Below are 13683 nucleotides of genomic sequence, written 5' to 3' on the forward strand. Positions count from 1 at the left end.
AGCTAGAGGCCAATCCCGTTTGGAGGGTGTTCCCATCCATTCAGGACTCCTCGCCTGGGCTTTGAGGGTATGTAACAGCTGCTTTCAATTTAGTCCCCAATATTTTGGGCTGGGGGGGGGGGTAGTTAAGGTCACCCGTTTCAAATCGGGCCAGAACCAGAGGAGAGAAAAGGGGTGGTAGGCGGAGCTGTTGTTAATCAGGGGGGGAGAGGGAGTGAGCAGTCGGGTCCGTTGAGGAGGCGGGGAGAAATTAAAAGCAGTTTTTCCCCTGGGTTTTGCTTTACCCTCGCTCTCCCTCCCCGTCCCTGCACGGAGATCCGAGGAAGAGCAGGCATTTGGCCGGGTGATATGCGTACTGGTTGTGTTTGTTTAACATCGCGCTGGGATCCATGCAGTTTGGGGGAGAAGAGGAGGAGCAGGGACACTTCACTTCCCCCCGCCCCTTATTTTGCTTGGCAAAAACAAAGCTGCGCTGCGGGTCAAGGTCCCGAGAGGAGGTTTAGGAGTTTACTGAGTAGATTTTGGGGTGCAGGGGGTGGCTTTTGCAGCTCGGCTCGGTGCAGGGTTTTGCAGGCGCTGCCGGAGCGTGGATCTAGTTTACAAATCCCAAGGCCGGATGTCTTACTAGCAGAGAGGGCGGAATCGGAACCCGTAGATTTGTGCTTCTTTACGTGAAACTTGTTGGGCGGAGGCGTGTGAATGGATCTGCCAAGAGGCAGCCGCCGGCAGGGGGGCACGGACTGCAGCTCTAGTTTCTCTCTCTCTAAACCGGCAGCTGTGTGATTATTTTTAAATTCACACCAAAACAATCCTCGCCGGAGCCCCGCTGAATGGAGTGGGGCCTCTAGCAGCCGCCGTAGCGTTCCATTTCCGAACGCAAAGTAGCCAGGTACCGGGTGAACGTTCTAGCGCCGAACCCCTGTTGACGCGCGAACGTTCAGTTACCCAACGCTTGCTACCTGCCGTGTACGGAGCCCACTTTGCGACCCAAACCGGAGCGGCCGCCTTCCTCCTGGTCTCGATCCATCGAGCTCTCCTCTCCCAACTGATTGAACCTGATTCCCTTTGCAAACATGGAGTTGCATCTCTAGTCTCCACCCCGCCTCCTATGCCGGTGGGAGGGAAAGATGGACAGCCCTGGGGTTGGGCTACCTCCGCTGGCCCCTTTTTTCCCGCAAGCCGGTGGTTCTGGCCGCTTTCTTGCAGAGCGGATCAAAATAGTTTAAAGAAGCAAAGGAACTGTGAAGGTCGGAGACGGGGGGGGGTGTCGAGTTGGTATGGTTCTGACCCGGGGAAGGGAAACACTGCAGAGGGGGCGTCCATCAGTTGCGGGAGCCAGGGACGAGGGTTTAGGGTGTTGGACTGATCTGCATGGAGTTAGCTACCATGGCGGGCTGGCCCTTTCCCTGGTGGACTCGCTGCCCGAGGGACGAAAGGGGCTTCCTTGAGCTCGTTATAGCGCTAGCGAAGTGAGGCCGCGCGCCGCCAGCAAGGCTGGGTTCTGGGAGGGGGCGGGAGCAGCGGGCTGGAAAGCGAAGGAGGGTTCATGTTACAATTTACAAGGCGTGGATTAGGGAGGGTGGAAGGGATTCTACCTCTTCTCTCTCTCCAGCCTAGAGGAGACCCCACCGGGGGAAATCCACTCCGGAATCCTGCCAGCCTGAGTCGCTTTCCCCCTTTCGTGCAGGAGGGATACTGCTGTTTTCAACCTCAGCTATGCAAGCGGCGTAGCCTGCCCGTAGTGCCTACTGCATGAGGCTGAGTGAATACGCAGTACACACACTCACACAGTCCTCCCCCCGCCCCTTTCCTCGCTATGTACAGTCATAGGGCGGGATTAGCCCTTCCTGGGTAGAAGAATTAGCCCCACCCCTTGTGCTTTATTGGCTAGGGTTTCCAAATGGCCCCGCCTATCAGAAGACCTGGCTGTATTTCAGGTTGGTCTCCCGCCCCAAATGGTAAAGGACTCCCTAATTCCGTCGGGAAGAGGGAGGAGGAATGTTTTCATCTCCTTGGAGCTGATTGGTAGAAATGAAAGCATTGATCCGCCCCCTTCTGCCTCCAAGAGAGGGAGAATGGGGGAGAGGGAGAAGGCAGGTCCGGTGTCATTCCCCATCCCCCCCCCCCACGTGTAATAGATCCGCCCCACGTGGGGCGTAGCCATCCCGGAAGTGAAGCTGCGCGGTCAATGCTGGGAGGGCTTAGGGACAAAAGGATTCGCCCAGAGATCAGTCAGATCTTTCCGGCAAAGGAATAGCGAGAGGCAATCTCCCCACCCCCGACAAGCCCTCCCGCTGGGGCAGGGGACCACCTGCTAAGGTGCCTCTTTCGTAATAAAATCCCCCCCCCCCCGGGCAAAGGCAGGGGTGACTGCTTAGGATATTTTCGGAGGGAGCTCTCTCCCGCACCGCTGTAGAGTCACAGGCCAGCCCCCTTCTCTTCCAGCTTCCGGGGGGGGGGGGGGGAGAGGAGGCGGGAGAGTCATCCTAGCTTCACTCTCTGGTCTTACTGCTTGGCAGCAAAAGCACTTGGCGGCCCTGTTTCCTTCCCCGTGTCGCATGGTTGTTGTTGTTTTTAGCGGGAGACAGCAGAAATCCAGCCTTGGTTCACTCCGGAGATTTAACTCGGTGACTCTACGGAATCTACCTGGCTGGGTATCTGAAATACTACAGCTCACTCGCTTGCGTGTCTCTTCGCCCCCCTCTCCCCCCGCCGCATAGTACGCCCACGAGGTGAAAAATTGAGGTTAAGAGCAAGGAGCAACATACATCGAGCTTGGTTTGGGGTTTTTTTGGCGGGGGGGTTAGTAATGAGAGAACCTCCCCCACCTTTTCCCAATTTCTTTTCGCTCCTTCCAAGTCCAGCCTGGCGCCAGAACGTTTGGACTGCCCCGTGGAGGCATATTTTTACTTTTCCCCTTCTCTGAGATCTATCCTGAAGGTAAAGAGCGTGGCCCAAAGTTTGGCACACCGGCCCCAGCTCTCCTCAGGCCAGCGTATGGGAAAGAGGATGGCTTTCTCCAAACGTTTTGCCAGTGGGTGTCCGCACCCTTTCGTGTCTTGACCGCGTACTAGCTACTCCCTTGCTGTGATTCCCCCCAGTCCCTGGATAAATGAGCCTCGGTCGCAAGCAGACTGCTGGGTTGATTTCAGTTTAGGGGGCTGTAAAGCTCTTTGGCTGTGGATCTTACAATGTATCTGCCCTCCGGTTAGCTACAAATCCTGTACTGTGTAGTCAACGAGGAGTACAGAGAGAGGGAGCTCTGCGTGCGTGTTGTTTGTCTTTACTACCATGTACTTCTATGTCCTGAAACGTGGAAATTGTGTGTAATCTGCAGTACAGTACGTGGATTTTCCCTTAAACCCTGTTTTACCCTAGTGGTGTCGTGCTTTGCTTTATAGTGGGGGTGGAGCCTTAACCGCTCGTATGCTTTCAGGGAAAGTTAACACGTAGAAAAAGGGGTACCGGGTTACTCCAGGCACTAAAGGGGGGAGGCAAAGGAGTAAATCATCCCAGTTTTTTGCTATGAATGACTTGCTCTGAATGGTGGGACTAGGGTGACCAGACAGCAAATGTGAAAAATCGGGATGGGGATGGGGGGTAATAGCTTATATGAGAGAAAGACCAAAAAATCAGGACTGTCCCTATAAAATCAGGATATCTGGTAACCCTAGGTGGGACAGTCCAATGCAGAGAAATCGATTCCTTCCCTCACTGCTTTTACTAGGCTCAGACTCCTAAAAAGATGTGAAGCATCATTGAAGTCTCTCTCTTAATTCAGAACTACAAGTTCTGTCATGTTGGAAGATATTTTAAAACTAAAGCCTGTAGGTCTGCTCCAAAGCTGCTGCTAGCTAGCTGGGGGTGTGTCTGTTGGAGGAAGCTAAAGAGGGTTTAATAGTAGCTCTCACTGTTTGTGTGTGTGTGTACATGCACTAAAGAGACTGTGTGAGCGAGGGGTGCTGGCACTTGAGGATTTCTGAGCTGGCAGGGCGATGCATAACCTGCTCACCTTTTTATTTTAATTACAATCATGCCTCGACATATGAATCAGAAAGTTCGTTTGTTTGAAACTGCAGCAACAGGCAGCATCCTGCCACCCAGTACTATAATTAGCAGGGTTATAAGTGGAAGGTGAGGGACAATCTCCAAGTGATCCAGATATTGCCCCTTTTTACACCAGGGGAGAGAAAGGAGTTGTGTGGGCAACACAGAGCAGAGGTATAGAACCAAATCTTTAAAATAGCATCATCCATATGTTTAAGACCTGTGTGCTGCTTTGCCTTGACTGTCGCATGCCTAGGCTCTTCTAGTCAGGGAGGTGTTAAGGTCTCTGTGTACTCTTGACTGTATCTGAGGTACAAAATATACTTTCAGATAAGGTTTCTGGACAGTTTTAAGGCTTGGAATAGAAAGTGTGTGTAATGGTATTGGCCTTTGGTTGGCGGGAGGCAATAATACAGTTTCATTAGGGTACCACCAGAAGGTATCGTTCATTTGTTATCTGCATGGTGACAGTTATTAAATGCCAAGCACTCATTTGTGATTTACACTGCTAGGGATTTATTTTGACTATCCACCTCTCCCTTGGAAGCATTGGGCTTGTATTGAATGGATACACTGTGTCACTGACTTCTGTAGTAAGGAAGTATTGAGGATGAGAACTGTACATGTTCCTGGCTTGGAGAAGCCTCTAGGGCAGTTGATCAGTGTTCCAGAAGTCAGCGGTGACAGAAATACACAGAAATTCCTGTGTGGAATTAATAAAGCACAGTCACTGTGGTAGCTAAAAGTGATCTAAGACTTGGATTTCCATCGCAGTTATTTAGCGATGGGGTCATGCAACTTCAGAGTGCTTTTTTGTAAATAAATGCATGCTTTATTTTTTGTTGTTGTTTGTCTGCCTTATGGGCCTGTCTGTTCTTTGAAACAAAGTAATGCTTCCTCGCAGAAACTTTGAGGAAAAAGCTTTCTGACTAGAGGGACAATGACACCTGTTTAATCCTATGGCAGCTTTTTTTTCCATGTGAGTGTAAAAACATACCTGAACTTTATATTGGAATAGAAATCTACCTTCCCCATCTGCTTCCGTTTGGAGTAGCTCTGCTCTAAAATGTGCTCAAATTGCTCAATAGGTGACCGGTAGTTTGCGGTTGGATTCCAAATCCAGGGTTCGTGGTTTAATGCGATGCGACCACCGCGTACAGCTTTGGTATTGTTTAAAAAAGGTGTTCTTAAGTAGTGCCTGTTTTGGTGTATGATTTCACTCGTTACTTCCTGTAAAGTTGCTGCAAGTTTCAAACAGAAGTAGAAGGAAACTAATTACCTTGCTTCCTAGAGGGCAGTATCCAAGAGGTTTCACCCCAGTTTAAATTGTATGCAAGCGGAGCAATACCTCACAGATCATCTTGAAGCTGGATAGTATGATTGACCTCATGCAACTTGTTGCATTGATTTATTACCGGAGCGAGCGCATAGCTGCTCAAGTTTGGTACCTGCGTGTATTAAACTGGGCTACTAGCCGTGCGGCTGAATCTTGTTGCACCCATGCAGCGTGCGCTAACGATACTGGGCGTACCGCCGCTGCAGCGTGTAGAGTTGGACAGAACTGGCGCCCGTGCTGCTGCAGCTTGTTGCACCCGTGCATTGAACAGTGTTAGTGCACGTGCTGGGGCCACACGCTGAAGCAACATGGGTGCGGGTACAGGGCATGCAGTGAACCCAAGGCAGTAGCTGCTGCCCCCGGGATTGTGGGCGGATTTGCAGGGGCACGAATCTGGATCCACTTGCAGATGTAAACATTCCACAAAAGGGCTCTCTAGAGAGGGGGCGGAGCTTCCTAGTGGCCGGGGGCGGAGCCTGAGATAGGGGGAGTCTAGGTTTGAACCGACGTCCACCTAATCCAATCGTTGACCGGTTCCTGTAGGCGGCATTCAATGAGAGGGGAGTGGAGGCGGGACTGGGCGGGGCTTGTTTCCTATACGGACATTTTTCCTCGGTCCCCCCCTTCACATCCCCTTCCTGGGGGTTGTGTCCAATAGGGGCGGGAGATGGAGGTGGGCACTGCGCTGTGATTGGGAGAGGCGGTGAGTGGCAGGCAATGTACCCAATGGAAGCGCGGGGGTCTCCCCCCGGGCCGGGGAGGGGCGGGATTTCCCGGGGAACAGAGAAGCGGGCAGCGCTCGGCGGCGGCCGCCGAGAGACGGTTACTCCATTTTACCCCCCCCCCACCGGAGCCGACCATCCCTCGTATCCGCCCAGGCCCAGCCGCCCCTCACCCCCTCCACTGCCCGAGCTGAGCAGCCGCCGCCCTCGCCGGGAAGAGGAGGAGGGGCCCGGGGACCCCCCACCCCGCCCGGAGCAGCCGCCGGGGCCGGGGCGCCCTCCCACAGCCCGACACCGCCAGGGACCGTCCCTCTCGAGTAGCCGGGGCGGGAGCACCCGCCGCCGACCCCGCCAGCGGCGGGAGGAGGGGCCCGAGGGCCGCCCCCGCGTGAGGAGAAGGCGCCCGGACAGCTCCGGCGGGGCGCGATCCCCCTGGGCACAGGGGAGGCTTTGAGGTGAGCGCCGAGGGGTCGGGCGGTGTGACAGTCCCGCCGGGCGCCGCGGGGGGCGGGTCGCTCCTTTCCCTTCTCGCTCTCCGTATGGGGCGGGGACTCGCGCCGGTGGCCCGCGCGCTTCGGGCGCCACCGGGGGAGGGGAGCGAGAGCAGCCTTCCAGGTTGCGTCTCCCCGGGGGTTCCCTGCCCCAGCGAGCGGGCGGTTCCCTACAGCGGGCTCCCGCGTGCGCTGGACACAGGCAGCCCCCGGGTGCAGAACGTACAGGGAGCCCCCTCCCGCGGCGAGCGTAGCGCACAAGTAGCCGCCCCCACCCTCCGTCCCGGTCGGGTTGCCTTGCCGGGCTCGGGATTAGCGGAGATGAGCTTCCCGAGCCCTTTCCTTCGCTTCGGATCGCTCGCATTGCACATGTAGCCACCCCCTTGCCCAGGGAGTCGGTGCAGCGGACATGGGCCCGCCTCCCTTTCCGCGACAAACTCCCGTCCCCTAAGAACCGAGTGCGCGGAGTAAAAGCCGTACTTCGAGAGCCCGCGGGCTGCATCGCACTCAGCCCACCCCCGTCGTTCCCTTACCGGGGTCCATCCCCCGGTACCGAGTGCATTGCACACGGGCCCCGCCCCCATCCCTGGGACACCCCTTTCCTCTCGGTACTGGACGCGTTCCACGCAGGCTCCTCCCTCTCCCCTTTTCTGCTCTCACTCTGGTGCTGGGAGGGTGGCACCCAGCCGCCGCCTCCTCCGCGCCCGTCCGTCAATGCTGGCATTACACACAGGCTCCGCCTCTGGGGACGCCGCCTTCCCCGGTAGACTGCACACAGTTAGCTCCTCCCATTCCCCTTCTCCGTTCGTGCCGGTCCTGAGTGGATTGTACACAGCCTGCTCCCCTGTGCTCTTCGCTTATGGGGGCGTTGCATTTAGGCTCCTACCCCGCTCCGATCCCTTACCGGAGACTCGCGGTCAGCGGGTCCATTACATACAGCGCCCTTATTGGGGACCCACTCCTTATCGTCGGTCAGTCTCAGCTAGTTGCACGGAGCAGTATTGATCCATGGAGCGGTCGCGTTCGTCTGGCGGTTCTCCTCGGTTGTATCCCACACGCTCCGGGGTAACCGACTGGATTTGATCCCTGCAGCGAGGCAGCGGTGTTCGGAGGTCTCCTTCCTTAACTCTTAGCAGAATGGGTAACTGGACGCTAAGCGCTAGGTAACTGGCTGACGGAAGTAAGTTCGGTCAGCAAAGGCCAGTGACTTGGGACAGCCTGTCTTCCACGTGCCGGTGATGTGTGTCTGGAGGGTGCCCAGAGCACATCCATACCTCCAGCCGAGTTAGAGCTGTGTTGTCCACTGGGGCTCCTGTAGGCTCATTCGGGTTATTTAAGGGCATCGGGGTGAAGTCGAGGCTGGGGTGTGTGTGTGGGGGGGTTGTTTTGCATTTTTTGGGAGAGAGGCGAAGACTGTCTAGTGGTCCTTTATACTGCAAAGTACCCGATCACGGGGGAAGGGCAACCAGTCATCTCGTATAGTATAGTATGGCTGGCGCTGCTGCATTAATCATCAGCCTCTTGTGCCTGTGTAGTCTGTCCTCAAACGCTCCATGCATGTGCAGAGCCAGCTAGGAGATAATCAGGCAGAGTGAGCATGCTGAACTGCAGAAGATGAGCATAGTTACTACAGAGTATTCCTAGGTGGTTGTAAAATATCCAGTGTAAAATACTTCAGTTTGGAGAATTTAAATCTCTTGTTAATGATGTACATTTCTATGGTAATCAGAAACCTCAGGTTTTTACAGATTAAAAAAAATACAGGCTGCCTTTTAGTACTTTACTCTCACTTGATTCCTCATTGTACACTGCATATTGTTTACAAATGCTAAGGAACAGAGAGCTAAATAAAACATGTTTGAGGTGTGGAAATAAACTGAACTGAGTTGCCTTAGTGTGGATGAGCAGCTGAAAATGATGACATCAATGTGGTTTCTGCAGATTTTTCATAGAACTTAACTAAAATCTTCAGATTTCTTCCTTCAGCCGACCTTGTTCATCACCATATTAATAGCGTAAATAGGGGTAGTCAATTATTTTTTTGTCAAGGTATAGTCAAGGTCCAGACTCCGGAGAAGAAAATAATAATACAAAAAAGTAAATAAAAAGATTTGGGGATCTGTTCAAAAGCTCCTGGTGGTCTGGATTTGTCCTGCAGTCCACCTATTGATCACCGCAAGTGTACAGTAACTGTTTTGAGTATTTCCTGTAGAAAGTATTTTTTTTAATTCTTAAAACAATATTTTACGTTTGCCCCAGTTCCTAACAATAAATATTCATGGTTAGGTGCCTCTGTGTCTTATTCTGCTGCTCCTTTTTGGTTTTGGACACCTCATCACTTATGAGTAACTGGCCTATTCTGCTTTCACTCTTTATACCCAGTCTGAAGGGACACATAGATTTATTAGAATTTCCAGATAGGAGTTCTTTCAAAAGCAATCAAATGACTGTTGCAGTTTCTAGATAGAAATACTGCAAAGCTACGCATAAGAATCCTGTGCAGAATAACAGAGGCATGTAGGAGTCTGAGAATTACTCTTATAGTATTCTGCTACTAACATTAATTTTTGAAATATTTTAATCAAGAACTGGCATCCTTCTCTACATGTACTCTCCTCAGTCTTTAAACTTACCAGTGGCCTTCACTGGGTGTTTTAGTTTCAATATCTTTGGTTGTTTTTTTTTACCCCTTTGCTTACTTACATCAATAGAAACTGCATTAGGGTTTTACCTGGGGTTGTAGGTAACTGGGAAGGTATTCTCATAAACTGTAGAAGCATTAATATATTTTGTATTTGTCTTGTCAGATGCCAGATTCCTTCCTTGAATCTGGGCCAATGAAACACAGACTACAGTGTGTTTTATAGTATTGCCTATATAGATGTGATATCAGTACATGCACCAATATATACTGGTATCTGCTTAAGATACGTGTGCTGTATCAGAGAAAGGTATATTTTATTTGGACCACTGAAACTGTGTGTAAAACTGACAAATACTTGTTTAAATTGAAGCTGCTTGAGTGACCAAAAGTGTCGTGAGGAATGTGTGAGCTTTTTGATTACCATCTTTTTCTGAAAAACTGCAATCCAGAACTAGAACTTAGTCTAAGTATATTAGATGAGTGGGGGTTATTTCATAGAGCTGTGTTAGGCACAGTACCAACTGGAAGGGGTCAAAAATTATTTAATATAAATATAGGCTTACCTGTATTTAAATACAGTTTTCAGCTATGGCTTGTTTAGTGTCTGCTATAAGTGAACAAACTTATTTAAAAGAACACTATGTACAGTGAAGCACCTTTGAATTAATATCTAATTAAAGAATAGATGTCTAAGGTGGCCTTGTGGTTGTGTTCTTTACAGCTGTGCCTGCGGCCCAGGCCCAGGTTTGATTTGGGGACTCTTCTTCTCTGTGCCAATTGTTTGAGCCAGTGATTATGCATCAAGTATGCCCCTCAGCTCCTCACCCCAGTGTTGCAGTGTGTTCTGGGTTCAGCCTGCATGTCCTCAGCTCCCCACCCAGAGGGCAGGGTTTCCCCAGATGCCTGCTCACATGGAAGGGGGTCCTCGGGGATAGAGAGAATCTGAGTCTTTCAGAGTGAAGAGGCCTCCTCAGATCTGGCTTGTATGAGGGGCAAATGCCCCCAGATCCTGGCATACAAATACCAGGTGAGAATGTGGGTCTGAAAGGCTCACTACCCACCCACCTAAATATCACCAATATTGAGTGATGGAGACCATTTTGGTCACAATCAGAGCCACAGTTTGATTCCCTAGGTCTGCTTAAAAAAAAAAAGTTGGTAGAATCTGGCAACCTTAAGAAATGCTTCTTCCTCTCCACCCCCAGGGTTCTATATCTTGAGAACTTCTTGCTTAGATGACCCCAAATTTGGATCACTAACACTACCCTGCATCCCCTTGAGGCATACTAAATTTCAAAACAATATGAGTAAGCATGTGGATTTTTGAGTATTTGAAGTCAGCAGAAATGAGTTTTCAGCCTTAACTATAGCAGAGCTGTTTTTCTGCAATAATAAGGGCTGCAGTATGGAGGGGGAAAAGGTGTGTGGTTAGAAAATGATTGTATCCTCAAGAGTGTGATTGGGATTCAGTGGACTCTGTGTGCAAGGGTTTAAAGAAACTTTCAATACACTAAACGGTAAAGTGTAAAAGAAAACTGATGCAGTAAAATAGAAAACTATTAAGTAATACTCTATTAATGAAAATGTTTTAGGAAATGAGTACTACCTTAAATCAGTGTCTAGTAATAAGATTTTAGTGTAACAAAGATGCCCAAAAAATCACCTCTGGTTGAACTGAGGAATTGTCTGAAACTTGAAGTGGTATATAGGTAGCTCATCCATTAGTTGTGTACCATCTCAGTGCAAATCAGTGAATTCCAGATGTCCTCAGCAAGGATAATGGCACTTCAGACTCCATCTTAGCTTTCACAGAGCAGGCTTTAGGATAAAGTGGCACTGGTAAAGTGCGTTATTTCCCCTTCTACCATGGGTGACTTTAATTGGCCCTTTTGTGTGTTCAGTATTATTGATCTTGTGGTTAAGGCATGGTATTGGATCTCAGGAGATTGCAGCTCAATTCCTGGCCCTGCCACAGACCTCCTGTGTGACTTTGGGCAAGTCACTTAATCTTTTTTTTTCAGTACAAATGGGGATAAATACTTTCCTATTTAATGGGGCTGTTGTGAAGCTAAATTTGTTAATTGTCATGCACTCAGTGATGGAACTGATTATACACACCTAGATGCCATCTAGATTCACTAACAATTAGACACACTTAATTGTGCTAGCTGGAAGGACAGTCCTGGCTGTCTCTAATCTCATACTGCTTGGCACAGAGGTACAGGCCTGACTTCCCAAACAACATTGGGTTTAGTTAAAATATTGGTTTTCAGTGAAATAGTGTGGAGACTGTTGTCTACTGCCACCACTGGAGACAAGTATAGAAGAAATAAGAGTAATATTAAGGAAAATGAAATTGTTATTAAATGGCGGTAGAGCTATACATTTGCCAGTGTCTCTGCCTTGAACAGCATATGGATACAGTGCTATTAGAACAAAATACCACAGACACTGAACTATGGACAACTCAAATTAAGAAATACTAGACTGACTGGTGTTCTTGAAGGCATGTAAAGAGGAGAGAAATACAGGATGTTTTTCACACTGGATTACAATATGCAATGGATAGATCTCTTCAGATTTACTTTGCCTGCTGTTGTGATGTGTCTGTCGTGATCAGGCCAGTCAGGGAGCAATCAGTACAGGCCTTGTTGAACATGTAGGTCTTGGAATGAGAAATATTGTGTTGAAATTGGCACACAAATCAGTTTAACTTCCAGAATTTATAAATCGTTTTCTGTCCAGGTTGTAGTTTTGGTCTTCTCCAGCATTGGAAAGCTTTTATGGTTAAAGCCAGATCAGAAAATGGAGGCCTATAATATGTATTCGTCTGTCTGGATGGGGTTGTGCTCATGGTTGCACATTTGTATCTTTTTCCTCCCTGGTGCTGCATTCTTAGGTATTCTGAGCACTAATGATGGAAGAAATGTTCTTGTAGAAATTGGACACCAGGAAGGTGGGGAAATTTATTTTTTATGTGAAGTTTTGATTCACTTTGTGTTTTCACAAATTATTGCCGTGTAATTAACAGCTGCCGCTGTGACAATGTGTAAATTAATGCCTCACCACCACTTTTCTCATCCTCCCTTTCAGTGTCTGGGTTGAGGTGAGTGGGGTTTAAGATTGACCTAGCTGCATCTAATCTCAGGCTTAGCTAAGATCCATATCTGCATAATGGATGGGCTGCCAGCACTTCACCTTGCTATCAATTCTCAGCGTTTCAGGGAGTTCATTTAATGTCTCTTCAGTATCATATTAGGTACGAATATGGTCCCCAGTTCCACAGTATCTGAGTGCCTCACAATCTTCAATAAATATTTGTTCTAGCATAGGGGTGGGCAAACTTTTTGGCCCGAGGGCCACATCTGGGTGGGGAAATTGCATGCAGGGCCAGGGCAGGGGGTTGGGGTGTGGGAGGGAGTGTGGGGTGAGGGAGGGGGTGTGGGGTGCAGAAAGGGGCTCAGGGCAAGGGGTTGGGGCAGAGGAGAGGTGCAGGGTGTATGAGGGGGCTCAGGGCAGGGGGTTGGGGTGTGGGATGGGGCAGGGGGTTGGGGTGCGGCAGGGGGTTAGGTGCAGGAGGGGTGTGAGGTGCAGCAGGGGGCTCAGGGCAGGGGGTTGGGGTGCAGGAGGGGTGTGAGGTGCAGCAGGAGGCTCAGGGCAGGGGGTTGGTGTTCAGATGGGATGCGGCAGGGGGCTCAGGGTAGCTAGTTGGAGTGCAGGGTGCAGGAGGGGTTCGGGCTCTGGCCCGGCACTGCTTACCTGGAGCAGCTCCGAGGTGGCAGCGGCGCGCACCAGAGCCAGCGCAGGCTTCCTGCCTGCCGGTCCTGGCCCTGTGCTGTACCGCTCCGCACTGCTCCCGGAAGTGGCCGGCACCACATCCCTGCGGCCTCTGCAGCGCACGGAGCACTCTGCCCTCCTCTTTCCCCTTTTCCTCCCCCTCTCCCCTCCCCCCCCCCCCCGGCATGGGGCCTGCGGCGCTACAGGAGTGGCAATCCCACAGGCCAGATCGAAAGCCCTGAGGGGCCGGATCCGGCCCACGGGCTGTAGTTTGCCCACCCCTGTTCTAGCAACACCCCTGTGAGGTAGGTCAGTGCTGCTTTTCCCATTATTGAAATGGAGAACTGAGGCACAGAGCAAATAACTAGCCCACTGTCACATAGGAAGTCTGCACTCAAATTTCCTGCTCCACCACAGGTCTTCTGAGACCCAATCACTAGCTAAGATTTGTTTCCCTCCCTCTACCCATCACTCTTTCCATAGTCCAAATGAGAAGAAACTTCTAGTTTTTCAGGCTATTTTACTTTCTCAGGTAAAATCTGTCCCTGTCTGACCCCCTCAGCTCCTCTCTCCCCAACTTTTCTGTCCCTTTTCTCCCCCCTCTCCACCTCCAATCCCATTTGATTTCTTGTTCCGCAATCCTTTTATTTCTGCTAATGTTTTAAA

At 50.6% G+C, this 13683-nt stretch overlaps 1 protein-coding gene across 7 annotated transcripts in view; it reads left to right on the plus strand.

Annotated features, from left to right (window-relative positions):
- Nucleotides 1–48: 48 nt before the first annotated feature.
- Nucleotides 49–13683, plus strand: part of SIN3A (SIN3 transcription regulator family member A) — a 68956-nt gene continuing 55321 nt past the window's right edge. For 2 of the 7 annotated variants that reach the window (XM_044979562.1, XM_044979563.1), the window contains exon 1: nucleotides 6178–6560. The gene's annotated coding sequence lies outside the window, so the exon portion shown is untranslated. Of the gene's footprint in view, nucleotides 68–2302; nucleotides 2320–2638; nucleotides 2655–6070; nucleotides 6087–6177; nucleotides 6561–13683 lie in introns of those variants that run through there. The other 5 variants (XM_044979569.1, XM_044979567.1, XM_044979568.1 and 2 more) reach the window with 5 other exon arrangements.

The sequence above is a fragment of the Mauremys mutica genome, chromosome 11, assembly GCF_020497125.1.
Source record: "Mauremys mutica isolate MM-2020 ecotype Southern chromosome 11, ASM2049712v1, whole genome shotgun sequence".
NCBI classification, from domain to species: Eukaryota; Metazoa; Chordata; order Testudines; family Geoemydidae; genus Mauremys; species Mauremys mutica.